The sequence below is a fragment of the Natrix helvetica genome, assembly GCF_964273705.1.
Source record: "Natrix helvetica genome assembly, chromosome: Z".
Lineage (NCBI taxonomy): Eukaryota > Metazoa > Chordata > Lepidosauria > Squamata > Natricidae > Natrix > Natrix helvetica.
Genome location: NC_138554.1, coordinates 93,190,960 through 93,212,102, shown reverse-complemented (window position 1 = coordinate 93,212,102; position 21,143 = coordinate 93,190,960). Strand labels below are relative to the sequence as shown.

The following is a 21,143-nucleotide window of genomic DNA, read 5'->3' as shown; positions in this document are numbered from 1 at the left end:
GGAGATCTTATATCATCTTGGTTATTTTAGTGCTTCTAACACAGAGGAGAAATTCCCAGAAATCCCCAGGCATTGCCAACCTCACGCCCCTAGTAAAAAAAAAAAACCTAGAGCCATGATGGCGAACCTATGGCACACGTGCCACAGGTGGCATGCAGAGCCATGTCTCCTGGCACGCCATCCACCGGGAGGCTGATTGCCATCTGAGCATGTGTGCAGAAACCGAAAGTTAATTCAGCTCCTCTTACCTCGTGTGAGAAGCTGCTCTCTGGATCTCTGCTTGCTGCTCCTGCTCCTCACCGGCTTGATTGTAAGTTGCCCTTAGGCTAGTGCGTAAGGCTAGTGCGAGGGTAGGGTGGGGTGGTGGGAAGCCTTTTTGTTTTTTCCTCCAAATCCTTCCACCTCAAGCACAAGCTGGGCTAGTGCGGGGGGGTGGGAGAAAGCCTTGCTAGCTGCTTCCCAAAGCCCTCACCTCTGAAGCCATTTCATGCCCTGCTGGCCCAAATGAGATGGGCTAGCAAGGATTGGTAGGTGTGAGGGACGCTTTTCAAGGAGCCACAAGGGGTGTGTGTGTTGAAATCTGGTTTCTGTCCCACAAGTAAGATTTGGTCCAGAACCAATCCCAACATGAAGGTCTTTTATTTGCTCCTTGTACTCCTTCTCTTTGCATTTTTACCAGGTAAGAAATTAAATGTCTGATGATGTAAAAATAGCTCATAATTCATCTTACAAGACAACTATTATTATGTCTAAAAGCAAGATACCCTTCTCCATCTTGTCTCCTTGTAAGGAGTACAAGGAGAAAATAAAAGACCTTCACGTTGGACCAAATCTTACTTCTGGGACACAAAACCAGCTCTCAGCCCACTTGTGGCACCTTGAAAAGCATCTCCCCCCACATGCTCCAACACCTGAGGAGGCAGGGGAGGGTTGCAGGTGTCCTGGTTGATCCCAAGTGGGTCTGGGAGGGGTGTGAATTTCCCCAGACAAACTATCCCACAACCCTCTCCATCCCCTCTTCGGTGAAATTGCTTTCTCCCACTCACTGGTGGTCAGCAAATTCAAAAGAACCCCCACCTGAGAATTACTGGTGTAGATTGATTGCTTCAGGGAATTTCCTTAGTGTTAATTAATAGTGTTAGCTACCATATTTTTCGGACGATAAGAAGCATCGGTGTATAAGACACACCAAGATTTCAAAGAGGTAAGTAAAAATGGGGGGGGGTTGTCTTCCCCACCCCCCAGGAGCACTCTGCAAGCTTCAGCAGGTCTGGGTAAGGCAAAAAGACCCCCGTTTTTCACCAAAACGGGGGCATTTTCCCCTTCCACCAGCCCGGCTAAAGCCTGCAGAGTGCTTCTGGGGGGGTGGGGAAAGGCAAAAACACCCCAATTTTGGTGGAAAACGGCCTGTTTTCTGCCCGTTTTTCACCAAAAAGAGGGCATTTTCCCCTAAACACACCATTTTGATGGAAAATGGCCTGTTTCTGTCCATTTTTCACCAAAAAGAGGGCATCATTCCCTTCCCCCAGCCCTGCTGAAACCTGCAGAGTGCTTCTGGGGGGAGAGGGAAGGTAAAAAAAAACCTTGGTGAAAAACACTTGTTTTTCACCCATTTTTCACAAAAATGGGATGCGTCGGTGGGGCTTCGGGAGGCAAAAATGGCTGTATTTGGTGTATAAGATGCACCAATATTTCCACGCTCTTTTAGGGGGGAAAAGGTGTGATTTATACTCTGTAAGTGCTGCTATTGTGGGGGGTTTTTTCAGAGAAAAAACATTAATCACATATAAGTTGTTTTTTCTAAACTAAAACCTAATTATTCAGGTTAAATTGCCGTATTGGTACTCCGAGATAAATACATGGGTTTTGGGTTGCGGTTTGGGCACTTGGTCTCAAAAAGGTTCACCATCACTGACCTAGAGTAAAAACTTCATGCAGTATTAAAAAAAAATAGAAAAGGGGGCTGTGTATTGCTTAATGGACTGCTAAATTGGCAAAATGAACGGCTAAATTGCCCAAGCCCACCCAGTTAAACTACTCCCACCCAGCCACATGACTGCCAAGCCACTCCTACCCAGTCACATGACCACCGAGCCCCTCCCACAAAACAGGCCATACCCACAGAATAGGTAGTAAAAAAATTTTGAAACCCACCACTGGTCTGAACCTACTTTTTAGTTGTAATTAATAGTTTTACAGTGTAGAATTTTACCAAGATGTACTAGAAAAAGAAAAAAATATCCCAACCTTTCTTCCAAAGTTGCAAATCTTGCATGTTTATAAATGCATTATAGTTATTAATTGGTCCACTGCAAACAAGATCACATGAAATACTTTGTATGTTCTTAGGAATAAAAAGCAACTGCTGGCTTGTGACATCTTTAGTAAAGGATGATTTATACAATCTGAAGAGAAAGCAAAGTATACTGTGCCTTGTGACATCTTACACAATATTTTTAGACATTTATTACAAAGGACCTCATCTCTTTTCTCTGGAAAATTGTGAATTTTGTTTTTCCTGTTTTCTTAAACATCTATTAGAATTTAAACACTGTAAAACTGACCTTAGAATTTGCCCTAGAGACAAGAATCAGCAGGATGACAGAAACCATATTTGTTTCAAATATAAGTGTAGATGCAAGGATCACAGGTCTTCTTTTGTTAGAATCTGGTGATAAAAAATAGCATAAATTAGCAGATGTATATCTTGGAAATACTATCTGTGTGCTAGAAAAGATACATACATGCAGAGCCATTTATATGAACAGTACAAACTGAAAGGTTTTGTAAGCTATGGTGAATCTAAAGTTGGTTATTTTACATCTGAATTCTCTGCTTTAGAAATTAATGAGATATAAGAATATATTTGTAAATATATATTTCCAATTGCACAATGCAAGAACTGTACTGAAATTTCAGACAGTTAAGAACCAAAGCAAAGACTGGAATATCTGCACTTTTAACTTCAGATCTTTCTCTGAAGAGTGAAATGAAATGGCTTTCAAAAAGAGCGGTTTTTAACTGGGATTTAACTCCAAATTAATTTGTTGAAGGAAAAATTATAGTCCTTATACTATTATAATTACTACATTTATTAGATCATATTCATTCAACAGAGAGAGTAATCTTATACATGCATAAACAGATCCTCTTAACTTCAGTGCAAAATGTAAAGCTACCAGATATAGAACCCCATTATTTGTGCCTCTAATCCATTGTTTCCAATTTTAATAACTTCCAGATGTTTACACTTCAAATCCCAGATTTTTTCACCCCATATAGCCATTGTTGAGAATTCTGACAACTGAAATCCAGAATCTGGAAATCTATATATAGCCATCATGATATTCTCTTTCAAGGTAAATACAAGAGGGAAATAAAATAAGGAGTTTAAAAAAAAATCAAGAGACCTTATGGAAATAAAATCACAAGTTTGGATGAAAAAGATGACTAAAAATACCTGGGCATCCTTCAGGCTGATAAGATCAAGCACAGTTTAGTCAAGGAGAAGATTAGTGAATACATCAGAAGAGAAAATATCTTAAAACCCAAATTCAATAACCAAAATACGATCAAAGCAATGAATACCTGAACAATTCCAGTCACTGGATATACAATTAGAACAGTGGACTGGACTCAATTTGAAGTAGAAGCCACAAATATCTGAAGGGCAGCAAAGATGATGCACTGGAGCTAGTACACGAAGAATTGAATATCAAAGACAACAAATTGGCCAATAAGAAAAATCAGATTAAAAAATAAAAAGAGATATGGCAAGTACATTAAAAAATAACAGGGAAAGCAGATAAAGACCTGGCAATGGCAAAGAGCAGGAAAATTGAAGACTGGGGCGGGGGGGGGGGTGTAATTCTGGCAGCACAAGAGCAAGTCTTAAGAATAAATACCTACAATGCCAGAAGCAGCAATCCCACCTTTAGCATCTCTGCAAAGAAGTTGAAGAACAATAGATCACCTAGTTAGCTGCTGCAAGAACATCACACAGAATGATTACTTGGAGAATACAGAATGGAAAACAAATAACTAGAATGAAATCACAAAATGAAAATATCTATAAACTATATAAGTTAGTATAAGATAGACTACTTGGCAAAAGAAAGCAAAAATAGTTGCTAAATGTTTATTAACGTTAACAAACCTAATCTTAACAATTCATTAGAATTTCCAATTGCTGAGCCTGCAGTTGATCTTCTAGCATAGGCCAATTTCTTTGTATGAGAGTATCATTGATTGTCCATACATGACTGTTGATTCAAGAAGACAAATTCTTTGGCTAGGTTTACTCCAGTTTCTATCGGCTCTCTTATAATTATACAATGACCAGCCATAGATGATTTCACTGTAGGGCCTTCATTTGGGGTACCTGAATGATTGTCTAAATTGTTCTAAAAAAGAATTGTCTAAAAAAGAATTAGATGACAGTTTTGTTGGAGGGGAAAAGATCTTGACTTTGGCTTGATTTTTTTTAACCTCTTTATAATTTTATGTTATTGAGGCCTCTGGCTCCAATCCCAGTCAACAATAGCCATCTCTTGTGAGGACTGCTTTAAGTATTTAAATAATAATAGTATTAGCCTTCCTACCATAGTAACAAATTATCACATGAAGCCCCAATGTCTACTTAAACAACTTACTCCCCTATTATCCCCATCCAAAGTACCTTGCAGTAATATTGGACTGCATTCTCTACAAGATACATCTAGAGAATACGGCAGCAAAAATCAAAAGTAGGAACAACATACTGCACGGTTGCATCGTAAATCCGGTTTGTGGGTGCCTGTCTGGATGATTGGATGGTCTTGATAATGTCCTTGGAGAAGCTGCCCTTTCTCAGGAGGTCCCTCTCAAGTGCCAGATGGTTAACTGGAGCCACTACAGTTCTGGGTGATTCATCATCCCTTGCTGAGAGAGATCCTGTCTTCGGGGATTCTCCAGGGGTGCGACGTGAACAGGCTGATATAGCCCATGAACCAGGGGCATCTCGACCAGTGAGAAGCTATCAGGACGACCTCCGCCCTCTCCATAATCAGCTTCCTGATTACTTGCGAGAGGAGAGGAAGAGGGTGAAAGGCGTATAAGAGACCCTGTGGCCAATGGCGTCAACGCCTTCCACTCCTGGATACCGGAACCTCAAGAAACTTCTTGGTAGCTGAGTATACTCCAGAGTGGTGAACAGGTCCACTAGTGGTCACCCGAACCTCTGGGAGATGTCCTGGAACAGATCCGGATGTAGGCACCATTCTGAATGGTTGGTTTTTGCCCTGCTCATCCAGTCTGCTTGAATATTGGCTGTTCAGGATATGTGTTCCGCTCCTATGGATAGCAACTCTTCAGCGCTATCATCTTGAATGGCGTTGATGCCAGTTACTCCCATGTCCAGGGATTCGAACCAGTCCAAGCCGAGCAGGCTTGGAAGGGAACCGCTGACCACTGTCAAGGGAAGCAGTCCATCAAAGTTCTTGAATTGGACATGGAATGTGCCACAAACTAGGACGGGGATGCAATTCCCCTGCCAGTCGCTGAATCTCAGCTCTTGGTGCCTCACTTTGTGCCTTTTTAGACTTGGGATGGCCTTCTTGAGTGTGGCCAGGATACAATGGTCAGAGATGACCTGGTATCAATTTACATGCTGCAAGGTGACCCCTCGATGTGGATGGTGACTTGCAGCTTCTTGTTCCTAGGATTGCTGGCTTGCCAAATTTTTGTTTGGAATGCTTTGGTTGATTCCACTCTTTCTTGCTTCCGTCAGGGCTTCCAAACCTGTCATTTGGGTGATCTTGGTTTCCCTGACTGGCTGAACGAGTTCTTTGGTTGTTGAGTGGATGGGAGTTCTCCTCTGAATACTCTGGCCAGATCCCCTCTCCAGTTACAATGCTGGCAGATAGCATCCCGGAAACGGCAGGCTGGTCTCTGGTGGTTTCCCCCATAGCTGGCACAGGGCAGGAAACGACTTTCAAAGTTGCGCACTGACTTTTTCTTGTCGAATTGCAGGCAGCAAACCTCATCCTCACTGAGACGAAAGGTCTCACTTGATGTTCTTGTGATGCACTTTGACTGCTCTGCGGGTGCTTTTTGGGCTGCCATGTTTTTGCAGCCTCTCTGTTGAATTTGTTGAGGATTCGGTAGCTCTGGCATCATCGAATGCAATTTGTAGCATGAGGTTTGTTTTGGCTAACAGCCTTCACTGCAGGTTAATGTCTCTCACCCCACTTATTATTCGGTCAAGCAGCAGCTCATCTAGATCTCAGAATTCTCAATACGCTGCAGCCTTATGACACGTGCCAATGTATTGGTTTATAGTCTCCCCTTTTCTCTGGTTGCAGCGATTGAATTCGTGCCGCCGCACAAATTTAGAAGGCTTTGGCGCATAGTGCGTTTTCATCATATTCTGCAATGCCAACCAAGTGACTGTCTGGACCGGCACTGGTTCAGATAGAGCCTTGGCGGTGTCAAATAGCTCTGGCCCACTGTAGCTCAGGAATAGAGCCCTATTTCAGTTGTCTGATAGCCCAAGAAGCTTGTTGGCTTCCATGAAGCACTCAAACCTCATCATGTAGGAGTCTCAGTATTCCGTGGCTGGATTGAAGGGAGTTGGAGGGGCATGCATAGTCATTTCAGTGAGCTGAGGAAACTTTGAATTTGCTGCTCAAAATGGCTGCTAAATGCCCGCAATCACTCCGACTGGATTGTACTGCTGGATTGTATTGTCAGCTCTTTCTGCCTAGTTATCTTCTGATCCCACCTTCATTGTCAGTATTAGATTGGATGAATGGATGAGACAGACTTCAGTGACAAACTACAGCTCTTTATTAGACAACTATTTACAAATCCAGTGCTGGCCTGTCTAACAGCTAGCCCTTTTATAGGGAACTGTCAGACGGCTCAGCCAATCAGCTTTGAATATTCTCCCGACAGAATGGAGGACTTTAGTGGAGCCTATTTCTTGGCTGTGAATACTTCAGTTGTGATCAGAACCATCACTGCTAAGCAATGTGTGAAGACACATGACTACATCACTTAGCAATGGCATTCCAGACAATCTTGCTTGTTGCCATAACCTCAGATGTGTGGGTCATTAAGTGAGAAGCAGAGGGAGTCCCAGGTAAAAAGTACAGGGCAGAGGGCTAGGAGAAGCTCTGCGAAGCCAATGCAGGCTGCATACAAGTTGGGGCAGAGTGTAGTGTAGTACAGCGCAAGCTAAGAAAGGCCAGAAAAAGAGGAGGTGTGTGCGAGGGAAGGGAGGTCAGGGAAAGAAGGCAAAGTGTGTGTACATGTATAAAGTATAAGGCAAGGGAGGAGGGCGCAGGCAAGCTGAGGAATTATCTTTATAAATATAATTCTTCACTCCATATCAGTTAAAAAACAGAATATGCTTTGTTTAAATGGTCAGCCTGACCTCTTCATATTTATTTAAGAAATTTTAAGAATGTCGCCAAATGCTCCTTATAAGCATATTCCGAAATATTTGTTTTGGAATATGTCCCGGGCAGAAAAACTAAACTGTATTTCATAAAAATTAATTAAACATAGTATGATTACCCTCCATATACTTAATAATTATTCTTCATCTAATACAACAGCATGTCAGCTACAATTTTGATAAGGACTCTTGGAACTGCACTCACAATTCCTGGGACCATATGTGGAATCCTAGAATCCATTGTGGATTAGCACATTGAGTCTTCAGGCCTGCCACATTTTCTGCTCTGGGAAAATGGGAGGAAGGATTATATGGCGTATGGGTGATATATAGACTAAATAACTCTTTTCTCAGAGAGTCAAGGACACCTTGGCCTTCAGCTGCAATGGTGTGAAGGCATCTCAAGTTTTGGATGGTGCCTGACTGGATCGCGTGATGGATATGTAGGACTTGAACTTCATTTGGATGGTGAAAACCTGGAAACTTTGAGATTCGGGTTTTCCCAGATGTGCCAATATGACATCTCTAATAAAATAGAACTTTGAGGGAACTCAAGCTTCGGAGTCTTCTTTTGTTGGGGAGTGTTATTTGAAACCCTGAAATACACGTGGCTATAACAAGAAATGCGTAAAGCTGTGCTGATGATTTACACAGAGAAAGTTATATTACTAAAAGAAAGAAAAGGAACAAAGACGTCATTTAAAAGAATATAATAAAACATATTTATGCTCATGACTTTGTGCACATGCAATTTTCAATAACATGATAATGTCAATAACATGTTTCATATTTTCTCACAGCATTTTCTCATTTGCAGCTATCACCATAGCACAACATGCCCTACAGCCTATTGTGTGACATTTCTATGTGACATTTTATTCTTAGCTTAAGTACGTGACAGAGTTAAGTTGTCCATGGTAAAGTATGGTAAAGTAGTATTCATATTAAATTAGTACTTATCTTTTATTCTAACATTGATCAAGGACAAACTCAAGATGTTTGGAATCTGTTTTTACTCATTTCCTTGAAGACAAATCAAATTACTAAGTACAAAAGAAATTGACCCAGACTAAATATCAGCAATAGTACAATAAATTATATGGCAGTATATGTTGTTAACTCGAGGTTAAATGGAGAACATTTCAACTCTGTAATGGAGAAAAGTTCAAAATCTGCCTGCAAGATCCTTCTTAAATTAATTTAGAGCTCATCACTCTCTACATGTGATCTTTATTTCTAAAGTTCAAACAGAGGGCTACTCTCTGTAAAGTAGATAATGTGAATAATCCAAGTAAGCCCAAGAAATAAAGCAAACTTGAGAAATCAAATTTAATTTAATTCAGCCACACACAAACATGTTTTATTTGCTTCCATATCCTATGCTCATACTTATTAACAAAACCCTACATTTCTTGTTCTTTACTAACAAATGCTTCAGATTAATGCAGCAAGTAAAATAACAATTAAATTCTATAGCTACTAAAGGTAATATAAAAAAATTTCTGAGGTTAATAGCTTCCTATCAGGGAGCCTATAACTTTAAAGCTTTTGTCTGTTCACAGGTATCCTATTTAAGCAATACAATTCTAAAACCACACAGCTAGTATTTAGAGAAAACCTGGGCTGCCAGGGAGACAGAACAACTTGATAGGAGTGTGGTGGAAGAGAAAGGGGTACATGTTTCTTCCCTCTTACTTTTCAGACCCACAGAGGAGCAGGTATCCCCTTCTCACATGCTAATCAGAGCCCCTATTCTATCCTTGCTCTTACTCCCAAAAAAGATTATACCAAGTGATTTCTATAGTGATTTCCACATTGCCATTTATATGTATTCTTTTCCAATCTCTCCATTCCACTTTCCAGGAGAGGAGGGAAGGGGAACAGATGAAACCCACAGCATATACTAACTGTAAAGGTCATAAATTGGCCACAAAATTATTTTTTCAGGACCATTGCAACTTTGAAGAGTCACTGAAAGAGTGGTTGGTAAATGACAACTACCTGTACCATTCTTGATTCACATGACTTTTTTACCCCTACTTAAAATTGAAATCCCAAAGCCTCACATTGGATGCCTATTTTGTTATGTGGTCATATTATAAAGGAATTTTCAGTATGGGGAAAAATATCCAGAGCTGTTTAAGGAATGGAAGCATTTAGTGAAAAGTAGCATAATCCACATTGACATTTTCCTATTTTTGTTATGGGAACCACAAATCTAAAATATTTTTCCTATGCTGCACTGTCTTCCTCTCACAGTTTGAGTCTGGCATCATCATTATAAGTTTTCTTTTAATCATATGATTGACAATTAGAAATGTATGGTATGTAAAACTTATACAATGAGTTCTTCTAAACTGAATTGACAACTAAATGTGTCCTAAATATATTACAAAAAGTGAACTCTTACTTAAAATAGAGAGAAAAGCAGACATACATAAAAAAGGAAATCACTTGGCATTTCTGAAATCTGCTTGTCAAAAAACTGCAGTTTAGAACCGAATGGCTGGCCTGACTGCCTGACTGCCTACCTATCTATTACAGTAATATTTGGATTTCCTCCAAACAGATAACGTGCCCAAAAACTTTGACTTGAAATAGATCAAATTGACTCTAGATGAAAATATTATAGGAGAGGTACCGAGTGGTAGAATTCAAATAATTTAGCAACAGTCACGTTGGCCACTCTGAGAGGCATGGCCAATTGTCCCACAGCTTCTCCGTACGTGTAGGACAAGACTCCCACAACGGTAACCCTACTCCTGGGCAAACCATTATTAAATTCTCCCCACCACCACCACCATGCAATCAAAGTTGATCCTGAGCGCTGCATTGCACTGGAGAAATGGAGCGCCAGGCACAAGGGAAAGACGAGCAGGAAAAGAGGCCTTCTTCCCATAACATTCCCCCCACCCCAGCTATCAAAGTGGATCCTGGGTGCTGTGATGCAATGGCAGAAGGGAAAGATGGGCAGAGAAAGAGGAAAGAGGGAAAACAGCCTCCTTCCCTCATTCTGGCCACTCTGTGTCCCCCCCCCCCCTTATCAAAATGGAGGCTGGCACAAGGGAAAGTCGAACAGGGAAAGAGGAAAAGCAGCCTTCTTCCCCCACGCTGGCCGCTCCGTTGCCCATTTCTCCATTGTAGCACAGTGCCATAGAGCTTGCCCCACCCACCACCACCCAGATGCCCTCGCTTTCCCCAAGCATTTTTTGCCTGATTTCCAGCTCCATCACATTTCTCGCTGAGTCCTGCCTGTAATGCCCATACTGGCTGCCCCTTCCTGGCCAGAGCTGGAATGCTGCTGTGTTTAGGTGCTGGTAGAGGCCAGCCTTCCCTTTGATGGGCCTGGGCAGCTGCTGGAGAGCGAGTGGTCCATTTCAACACCTGGTGCCCAGATGCCCTCACTTCCACCAAGCATTTCTTTGGCTACCTGATTTCCAACTCCATCATGTTTCTCCGTCGCATTTGTGGGACTAAAAAACAAACTTTGTGAGGATTATTTTTTTTTGCTAGAAGTTGAAATTGATTGATTGAACTTTTTGTTAGTCCCACAAACTTTTGTTTCCCTGCACGTGACCGCGCACCTCTGCTGCTCACAAAGAGGCCACCTAGGTAGCCACTCAATGCAAGCAGCAGCTCATGGATCATGATGCCGCATGGGGACTGGGATTGAGCCTCTCTTCAAGGAGCCCCAACAATGCCCCTGGCCTCCTTAGGACAGAGCCAGGTCTGGGTACTAGATCAGCCCCCTGCAAAGCCCATTGTCTGCCAAGGAACGCAGCCGAGGCCTCACTCACCACCACCTGAAGTGCCTGGTGATGGATGGGGTTCTTCAAGCACTTAGTTTGGCTGCCAGTTTATAGCTGTAGCTCCTCCTTCCAAATGCTTTGTCAGAGCTGCCTTGGGGTTTTGCCTGCACTGACATTGCTTGCTTGAAGGAGGAAGTGGAGGGGCGGTTAGAGGAGCACCAAGATGCCAAAATGACCTCAGGAGAAGCCGGTCAAGCAAGGAGTGACTGGAAAAGGAGAAGTGAGGGGTGAGGCCAGCCAGGGATGGGATTAGCTGGTTCTTCAAACTGCACACAAAGTTAACAACCAGTTCCACCAAACCAGCCAAATCAGCTGAATTCTACCACTGCAGGTGCTGTATATTAATTTATGATAGCTCAAAATTTGAAAGTCTTTCAAATTAACTTTGTTCCAGTAAAAAGGTTTTGTGAACCTTATTTCAACCTTTGTGAACCTTATTTCAACAGTTGCACAGAGTGGATAAATTAAAGCAGGATTTAAATTGAGTTGGGTATGGGGAAAGAGAAGGGCTGGATATTTACCGTATTTTTTGGAGTATAAGATATACTGGAATATAAGACACAGCAAGGTTTTGAAGAGAAAAAAAAATTTAAAAAAGTTTTTGAACTCTGCAGACCTCCCAAAAATGGCCCATTATTTTTGGAAAATTGGCCCGTTTCCCCCCCCCCCCCCAAAAAAAGGCATGAATAGCCTTTAGGGAGCTTGCAGAGTGCTCCTGGGGAGGGGGGGCAAAAACGAGCAAAAAATGACCATTGTCTTACCTGAAGGGTCCTTTTCAGGGCGCTGCAACGGAGAGTCCAAAGAAGGGTTAAACACAGCCAATCTGCCCAGAACTGAATTGAAACTTTAAGCCACGCCTCTGGTGCCGACTCTCCTCAGATTTATTCAATGAAGACGTGGAACAGTTGCGCGCTGAAACTTCAACTGGAAGTCTAATATGGAACAAGTCAAAAATAGTCCAACAACAATAACAGAAACAACAAACAACACTGTGACTTCACAAACACCAGCGGAGAATAGACCCCAGGGCGGGGTGGACTCTCCGTTGCAGCGCCCTGAAAAGGACCCTTCAGGTAAGACAATGGTCATTTTCCAGGGCGCTGCTCTGGAGAGTCCAAAGAAGGGACATGCCCAAGCTAACTGTCACTAGGGCGGGAAGGCTCAGCCATCAGGGTCGCTCCGCTGGTATGGATGCCCTGAAGAACACGCCTCCCAAAGGCCCCTTCCGCCGATGCAAAACTGTCCAGTTTGTAATTTCGGACAAATGGAGACAGAGAAGTCCAGGTGGCCGCCTTGCAGATCTCTTCAATCGGTGCCTGTGTAGACCAGGCAGCTGTGGTGGCGGCGCTTCTAGTCGAATGTGCTGTGATATTGCGAGGCACAGGAACGGACTGTAAAACGTGGGCAAGCGTAATGCAGGCTCGCAGCCATCCGCCGATGGTAGATGAAGAGACCTTCTTGCCTTGAGAAGCTGGTTGAAAGGAGACGAATAGAGATTCGGATTTCCGAAAACTGGCCGTGCGCTTGATGTATCTGCGAATAGTCCTGCGCACATCCAGCATGTGCCAGCGCTTTTCCCTCGGGTGCCAAGGATGCGGACAAAAATCCGGAAGGACCACCTCCTGCGCCCGATGAAACCCGGAATTGACCTTCGGACTGAAGGAAGGGTCCAGCCTCAGGATTACTCTGTCGTTACGAATGAGACACAAGTCCTCTCTGACTGACAGGCAGCCAGTTCCGATATGCGACGAGCAGACGTGATAGCGACCAGAAAAACCGTCTTGAATGTGAGGTGTCTGAGACTGGCCGTCTTAATGGGCTCAAACGGGGGCCCGATGAGGGACCGCACACTACATTGAGATCCCAAGATGGGTATCTGTGGACCACTGGGGGTCTCAGGTTGGTCGCTCCCCTGAGGAAACTGCGGATGGTCGGATTCCGGCCAAGAGATGCGTAGCCCTCAACTGAGAGGATGGTTGACAGGGCTGCTGCCTGGCGCCTCAGGGTGTTAGGTGCCAGGCCCTTGTCCAAACCTTCCTGCAGGAAGTCCAGGATGACAGGAACCGAAGCAAGGGGCACAGACGTACCATGAGCCGTGCACCAGCTGGCGAAGGATTTCCAAGTGGCGTCGTAGATGCGCGTCGTGGACTGCCGTCGTGACGCTTGGATGGTGCCAATCACTTTGTCTGACAACTTGCCTCTGCTTAGGAGATCCCTCTCAAGTGCCAGACGGCCAGCTGCAGCCACTGGGGTTCTGGATGTTGAAGGGCCCCCTGGCTGAGAGAGATGTCCTGTGGAGGAATCCGCCACGGTGGTGTGATCGAAAGACTCACCAAGTCTGCAAACCAGGTTCTCCTGGGCCAGTACGGTGCTACCCGCAGCACCTCCGCCTCCTCTGCTAGGATCTTCCTGATGACTCTGGGAAGAAGAGGTAGCGGGGGAAAAGCGTAAAGCAGACCTTTTGGCCACAGGCCGTGCAGCGCGTTGACTCCTTCCGCCCTCGGGTCGTGGAACCTTGTGAAGAACCGCGGAAGATGCGCGGTGGCGAACAGGTCCACCAGCGGGAGGCCGAACCTCTGGGACAGTTGCTGGAACAGCAGCGGATGTAGACGCCACTCCGAGTGGTCGACTGTGGATCTGCTCAGCCAGTCCGCCTGGGTGTTGCTCGTGCCCGAGATGTGCTCCGCCTGAAGAGAAAGGAGATACCTCTCCGCCCATCGACCCAAGAGCTCCGCCTCCTTCATCAGGGATCTGGAGCGCGTTCCCCCGTCGATTGATGTGCGCCTTGGTGGCGACATTGTCTGTCATGATGCGCACGTGGTGGCCCTGAACGGTGCTCTGGAAGCGCTTCAGCGCAAGCCTGACTGCCCTCAGCTCCAGCCAGTTGATGCTGTGAGCGGCTTCGGAAGGGGACCACCTGCCCTGTGCGAGCTGGTTGTGGCAGTGGGCCCCCCAACCGAACAGGCTGGCATCCGTTGTGATGGTGAGCCTGACTGGCTCCTTGAATGGCGACCCCTTTAACAGGGCCGGAGACAACCACCACTTAGAGAGCGACGTACCTCTGCTGGAACTGGAATCAGTCTTGTTGAGCTGCTTTCGTTTGTTCTTTGATATGGAAGCAGGAGCCACTGAAGGGGACGGGAGTGAAGTCTCGCCCAAGGCACGATTGACAGGCACGAGATCATCTTGCCGAGGAGCTGTGAGAGCTGAACCACCTTGACTAGACGTGACTGCTGCACCTGAACGACCATCTCCCGAAGGCTGGCCACCCTTTCCGGGGACAGGGATACTGTGCCCGAGGTGGTGTCGATGACGGCCCCTAGATGCTTCAGTCTGGTCGTGGGAACGAGATGACTTTTTTCCAGGTTGATGGTGAACCCGTGCTCCCGGAGGTAATGGAGGCCCGCGTAAGAGAACCTCAGGAACTTGCGGTGGGCTTTGCGGATAGGGATGTGGAGGTAGGCCTCTTTGAGGTCTATGGACGTTAGTATATCGCCTGGCCTGATGCCCCCAAGATGGACTGGAGGGACTGCATCTTGAACCTGCGATATGTCACGTGGTGATTGAACCTCTTTAGATCTAATATCCCCCTCCACCCTCCTGAGTTTTTGGGGACCAGAAACAGGATGGAGTAAAACCCTCTTCCTTCCTGGCCTGCTGGGACAGGTTCTATGGCCCTGATCTCCTTGAGGTGCCTTATCTCCTGTTCCATGAGGGATCTTTTGACTAACCCTGAGGGAACTGAACACCGGATGAAGTGGCGGGGAGGGGGGGACCAGAATTCTAAAGTGAGACCCATGCGGACCGTTTGAAGAACCCACTGGTCCGACGTGGTCTCCTCCCATTTGGCGTGGAACAACTGCAACCGCCCTCCTATGGGAGCTGACCTGTGATGGTCATTTATACCTCCTAAAGGGTCGGCAGCCGGAGCCCCCCCGAAATGGCCGCTTGGAGAAGGGCTGCTGGCGACCTCTGTCTCGAAAGGACTGACGGTCCTGAGATCGCTCACCCTGCTGGGGATACGCCCGATAGGGGGCAGAGCTGGTGGAGGGCTCATTGTTCCGAAAGGCCTCCCTCCTGTAAGAACCAGGACCTTTACGATCAGGCTTTTTGGTGACTGATGGCATCACTTTCTTTTTGTCCTTGTTTTCCACAAGGACTGGATCAAGGACCTCACCAAACAGCTTGTCCCCTTTAAAGGGGGCAGTAACAAGCTTCCATTTGGAGCGCATATCCACATTCCAGTGCCTAAGCCACAGGAGGCATCTGGAAGTAACATTAGACGCTAGGGCACGCGAGGCAAACTTAGCAGCATTCAGAGTGGCATCAGCAGTGTACTCTGTGGCTGCCATGATTTTATTGATATCCTGCCTGACTTTAACGTCCTTGGCAGGTATCTTCCTCAACAACTGCCTCAGCCACAGGAGAGCCGCCCTGGAGAAAAAGGAGGCTGAAGCGGAGGACTTAATGGCCCATGCAGCTGCCTGATGGGTCTTGTGACAAGCAGTTTCGGTTCTCTTGTCCTCAGCCTTGAGCCCCTCCAACAGGTCAGGAGGGAGCACAGAAGAGGAGGTAAGAGCCGCTACAGGGGGATCGATAGGAGGGAGCTTGAGCAGCTCCTCCAGGCTGGCATCCACCGTATATAGCTTCTTGTCATGGCTGCTGGGGGTAGCCATGGTAGCTGGCTGCGCCCACTGTCTTTGAACTAAATTGAGGAACATCTTGGGTACAGGAACTATTTCCTGGACCGAAATGGGTTCCTCAAAGAGATCCCCAGATAGATCATCAGGGTCTACAACCACCTGAGCTGGGGGGGGTGGACCCCATGTGAGTTGAGATCTTAGCCTTATCTAAAATGGTTTTGAAATTATCCAAATTAAATAAGCCTGAAAAGGCCGGCTTTTTGGCGGGGCTTGCCTCATCCCCAGAGAATTCAGCTTCCTGCCTAGGAAGAAATTCCTCTTCTTCCTCCCAGTCTGACTCATCGGAGGCCACTGAAGAATGCAGGGACGGAGGTGGAAGGCTAGGAGTCATCTCTCTGGAATCCTCCTGGGGTTGCAAATGGTGGGTCTTGCGAGTGCGCTTGCCACCTTTTCGCATGCTTGCCTCAATGCCCTGGGAAATGGCCCTGTTAATTATTTCCTGCATTTCAGTGGATAGGTTAGGCCCTTGGGCCTCAATGGGGTGAACCCTTTGAGTGGGCCCGGGGATCGGCTGTTGAGGGGCTAAGGGCCCCATTGGAGCTGGTCCCTCCTCCATATCAGAGGGACAGGCAAAGAGATCAGCCTGATCAGCCATGGAATGGCCTGGAGAAGTTGCCATGGCCAAGGAATCCCCTTCTTCTTCACTATCAGAAATGGGGCCTCCCTGGGCTGGAGGAATTTCCCTGGAGGGCTCCCCAGGAGACACCGAAAGGGAAGATTGGGCCTGCTGTTGGGCTTTGGAAGACTGTTTTTCTAAGGCCTTCTGTCGCCTTAATACATCTTTGTCTAGGCCTGAGCCCTGCTTGGGGCCATGCCTGGAGTAAGGCTTACTCCCTCTAATGGCCTCCCTGGCAGCTTTCCCGGCCTGTCTTATAGGGGCTCTGGAAGAGACACCCTCAGAAGTCTCAGGGACCTGATCTGCCATGGTAACAATCACTGGTTGGGGCAGTAGGGGGATGGGAAACCACCACTCACCACCTCCAGAAAGCCCACCGCAGCACGATGCTCCTGAGGAGACAGAGAAACTGCAAGGCCTGAAGTAGCTTGGAATTTCTTAGGCGCGAGCAGAATTCGCTCCCAGCGCCTGCAGGAGAGTAAAGGAGGCGACCCAGCAGGCCACGATCCCACGCCGCTATCACTTGCTTGGATTGGGGCCCAGGTCGCCGGTCACACCGGGCAAGTCTGACTCCACACGGCTCCTGCAAAGAGCCAGGCACCAGGCAGCTGCGGCAAAAAACTTTTAAAAGTAAAGCCGGAAGATTGCGCAATCCAAAATGGCGGCCGGAACTCACCGGAGCTTTGCGCGCCAAATTTAAAGAGGGAAGAAGCCAAAATGGCTGCCCTGGAAGCCCACACAGCAATTTGACTTGCTAGAAGCACAAATTGCAACGGAGGGCTTCCAGTGGGAATCGGCCCCCAGTAGGGGTGCCCCAACAGCGCTGGCGTCGGCACTCCGACCCACGCGCTTCCCCCAACAGCTGCCTGCGGCTTCTAGGAGCCAGAGCAAAGGCCCGGACACCAGGAGAGCCGAAAGGGTGAGAAAAACCCAATTAAAAAGGGAAAAAAACAAACTTAAATTTAAACTCACCAGCCTGCTCTAAAAATCCTTAAATATACTGTTTTAAAAAATTATTCTTCCTCTGGAGAGTCCAAGGAATCAATCTTAGAACTGGAGAAAATCTTAAAGTGCGTCTACTGGGCTAGCTGAATTGAAAAAATCTGAGGAGAGTCGGCACCAGAGGCGTGGCTTAAAGTTTCAATTCAGTTCTGGGCAGATTGGCTGTGTTTAACCCTTCTTTGGACTCTCCAGAGCAGCGCCCTGGAAAATGGCCCATTTTTCACAAAACATAAAAAAAGGAACATGGATAGCCTTTAGGAAGCTTATGGAGTGCTCCTGGGAGCTGGGGGGAGGGTAAAATTGAGCAAAAAATGGACCGTTTTTTGCTTATTTCTGCCCTCCCACTGCCCCTGGGAGCTCTCTAAAAGCTTCCTAGGGGCTATGCATGGCCATTTTGGTGAAGGGGGTGGGGTTTCAGGAGGAAAAAAATGCTGTATTCAGTGTATAAGACACACCCAGATTTTCAGCCTCTTTTTTGAGGGAAAAAGGTGCGTCTTATACACCAAAAATACGGTATATGCAAATTATTCAGGGCACAGATTACAAGTGCAGTATCTTATAACTATTAACTATTATACCAGCCATTCAAGGACAGGGTGATCTATGTTGAAAAAAATCAGACAATCTATTCCTAAATTGATCCTTCAGGTGTTATAATGGTGCACCCATGCCACTGTGATTGGATCCATCTATCTTGCTGCTGGGCTTCATCTTCCCTCCCCTTCCATTTATCCAACATTTCAAACTTTCCAGGGAGCTAGGTCTTCACATAATGCATCTGAAGTAGCATAAAATAAGCCATATTTTTCCAATGAAAACTAGAAGTGATTTGGTTAATGATCCATTGGTATAATTTATTGGCAATTCCCAGCATTCCCAAGAGTTTTCTCCAATGCTAAATTTCAACAGTGTCAATATTCTTTTCAATTAGTTTCTTTGAAGTTTAATTTTTGTTTACATAGAATGGAAACTGTTTCCTGGATGATTCTGATCTTTGCAAATATAGACATATCAAGGAATCTGAAATTGTTTTTTTCAGGGCTACTTAACCAAGTGCTAATCTGCAGCATGTTTCTAGACTGTTAGTTCCTTCATTGTTGATAGTCAATTGTAAAAGGCAGAACCTATATACCACCTCAATATCTTCATCTGGGTTTGCAATTGTCATTAAGAGTTCTTCATATTTAATTGTAGTTCCATTTTTTCATTGTGCTCCATGATTTATATTACAAAAGTTTGCAAAACCTTTTCAACCTATCAAACTTTTATCATAAGCATAGCAGAGATTACTGATGTTTCTTTTTTCAATTTTAAAACCATGCTCATCTTTTTCCAAGCCAGCTTAATTTAATATTTATTTGGCATATATGTTAAATAACTAAGGGGAGAGTATACAACCTTCTTTTACTCTTTTGCCAATTTGGAGCTTGTCTGCTTTGCAATGGTCTGTCTGTATTGTGGCTGTATACAGGTTTCAAATGTGGGCAATAGATGTTTTGGATTTCAAATCTTCTAAAGACATTCCATAGTTTGAGATGATTAACACAACTGAAGGCCTTTCTGTGATCAATGAAGCATGCATTGATTTGTGTGTGTGTGTGTGTGTGTGTGCGTGTGTGTGTGTGTGGTATATTTTGGCTTTCTCAATTTTCCAGAATGCAACAGCAATAATGTGTTTCTCAGCCTTTTTAAAAGTTAGTTTGAACATAAGACATTTCCTTTGTTGTGTATTACTCTAATATGGATGGTTTAGATAATCAAGCAACAAATCAGCAAACACCTAAAGCAAACAAAGTAATAACCAAAAGCCAAGCAATTGGTTTGTCAAAAACAGATCACGCCAGACTAATCCTATTGCATTCTTTGACAAAGTGACAAAATTAATGGACCAGAGGAATACTGTCGATTTCATTTACTTGGATTTCAGTAAGGCATTTGATAAAGTAGACCATAACCTACCACTAGATAAAGTAGAAAAATGTGGGTTAGACAGCAGCAGCACCAGATGGATTCGTAACTGGCTGACCAACCGCACTCAACTGTAGTCCTCAATGGAACTGCATCTACATGGAGGAAAGTATGCAGTGGAGTACCCCAAGGCTCTGTTTTAGGCCCAGTACTCTTCATCAATGATTTGGATGAGGGAATAAATGGGGAACTCATTAATTTGCAGATGACACCAGGAATAGCCTCCAGAAGATAGGCTTAAGATACAGAAGGATTTGGACAGGCTTGAACATTGAGTGCTATCTAATAAAATGAAATTAAATGGTGAAAAAAGTAAGGTTCTACATTTAGGCAAGAAAACCAAAATGCACAGGTACTGTATATGTGGTACCTTGCACAATAGTAGCAACTGTGAGAGGGATTTTGGAGTCCTAGTGGACAACCATTTAAATATGAGCCAGCAATGTGCAGCAGCTGCCAAAAAAGCCAACACCATTCTAGGCTGCATAAACAGAGGGATAGAATCAAGATCATGTGAAGTGTTAATACCACTTTATAATGCCTTGGTAAGGCCACACTTGGAATACTGCATCCAGTTTTGGTCGCCAAGATATAAAAAACATGATGAGACTCTAGAAAAAGTGCCGAAAAGAGCAAAAAGGATGATTAGGGGATTGGAGGCTAAAACATATGAAGAATGGTTGCAGGAACTGGGTATGTTTAATTTAATGAAAAGAAGGACTAGGGGAGATATGATAGCAGTGTTCCAATATTTCAGGGGCTGCCACAAAGAAGACAGTCAAGCTATTCTCCAAAGCATCTGAGGGTAGAACACGAAACAATGGGTAGAAACTAATCAAGGAGAGATGCAACTTAGAACTAAAGAGAAATTTCCTGACAGTTAGAAGAATTAATCAGTGGAACAACTTGCCTCCAGAAGTTGTGAATGCTCCAATGCTGGAAGTTTTTAAGAAGATGTTGGACTACCATTTGTTTGAAGTGGTGTAGAGTTTCCTGCCTAAGATGGACTAGAAGACCTCCAACGTCCCTTCCAACTCTGTTATTCTATTCTATTTGATCTTAAATATTATTTGTCTAGAATGAGAAACTAAAAATATTATATGGATAAATATGCATTTTCTGTTAAGTCTTCTTTTTATGGTATTGAAATGTAGATTGATCTATTGCAATCTGTTGGCTGCTGTGTTCTTTTGTTGGCATAGCTTGATTAGAATGTTTACTGATTCTTCTATCGCATGCCATATTTCAGTGGTATTTTGTCAGTCCTGTATCCTTCCATCATAATAATCACCAGGGTGTTAATCTATCTTCATTTTCTAAAACAAGTTCTTGTAAGTAGAGAACCTCTTCTATGTTATGTTTGATGATGACATTTCCACTCTAAAGTATTACAGAAAACTCCTTCAATTTTTGTTTGGTTTATTTGAATCAATTATTATCTATCCTTTATATCCTTTTGCATATCAATTCAAGCTATTCAGCTTCTGAATCTTCTTTTGGAAAACAATCTTGTATTCTCATATTGGATTTACATCTTTAATATCTTTACAGATGTTGCGATACTGTTTCTTGTCCCTTCTAAGAACAATGTTTTTTTCTTAGTTTGA

General features: G+C 44.6%; 1 protein-coding gene across 8 annotated transcripts in view; it reads right to left on the bottom strand.

Annotated features, from left to right (window-relative positions):
* Positions 1-21,143, bottom strand: part of THRB (thyroid hormone receptor beta) — a 234,447-nt gene that overhangs the window by 168,013 nt on the left and 45,291 nt on the right. For 6 of the 8 annotated variants that reach the window (XM_081932906.1, XM_081932904.1, XM_081932909.1 and 3 more), the window contains exon 2: positions 2,565-2,668. The exons of the other annotated variants lie outside the window; for them this stretch is intronic. The gene's annotated coding sequence lies outside the window, so the exon portion shown is untranslated. The remainder of the gene's footprint in view (positions 1-2,564; positions 2,669-21,143) is intronic. 8 annotated transcript variants of the gene reach the window in all.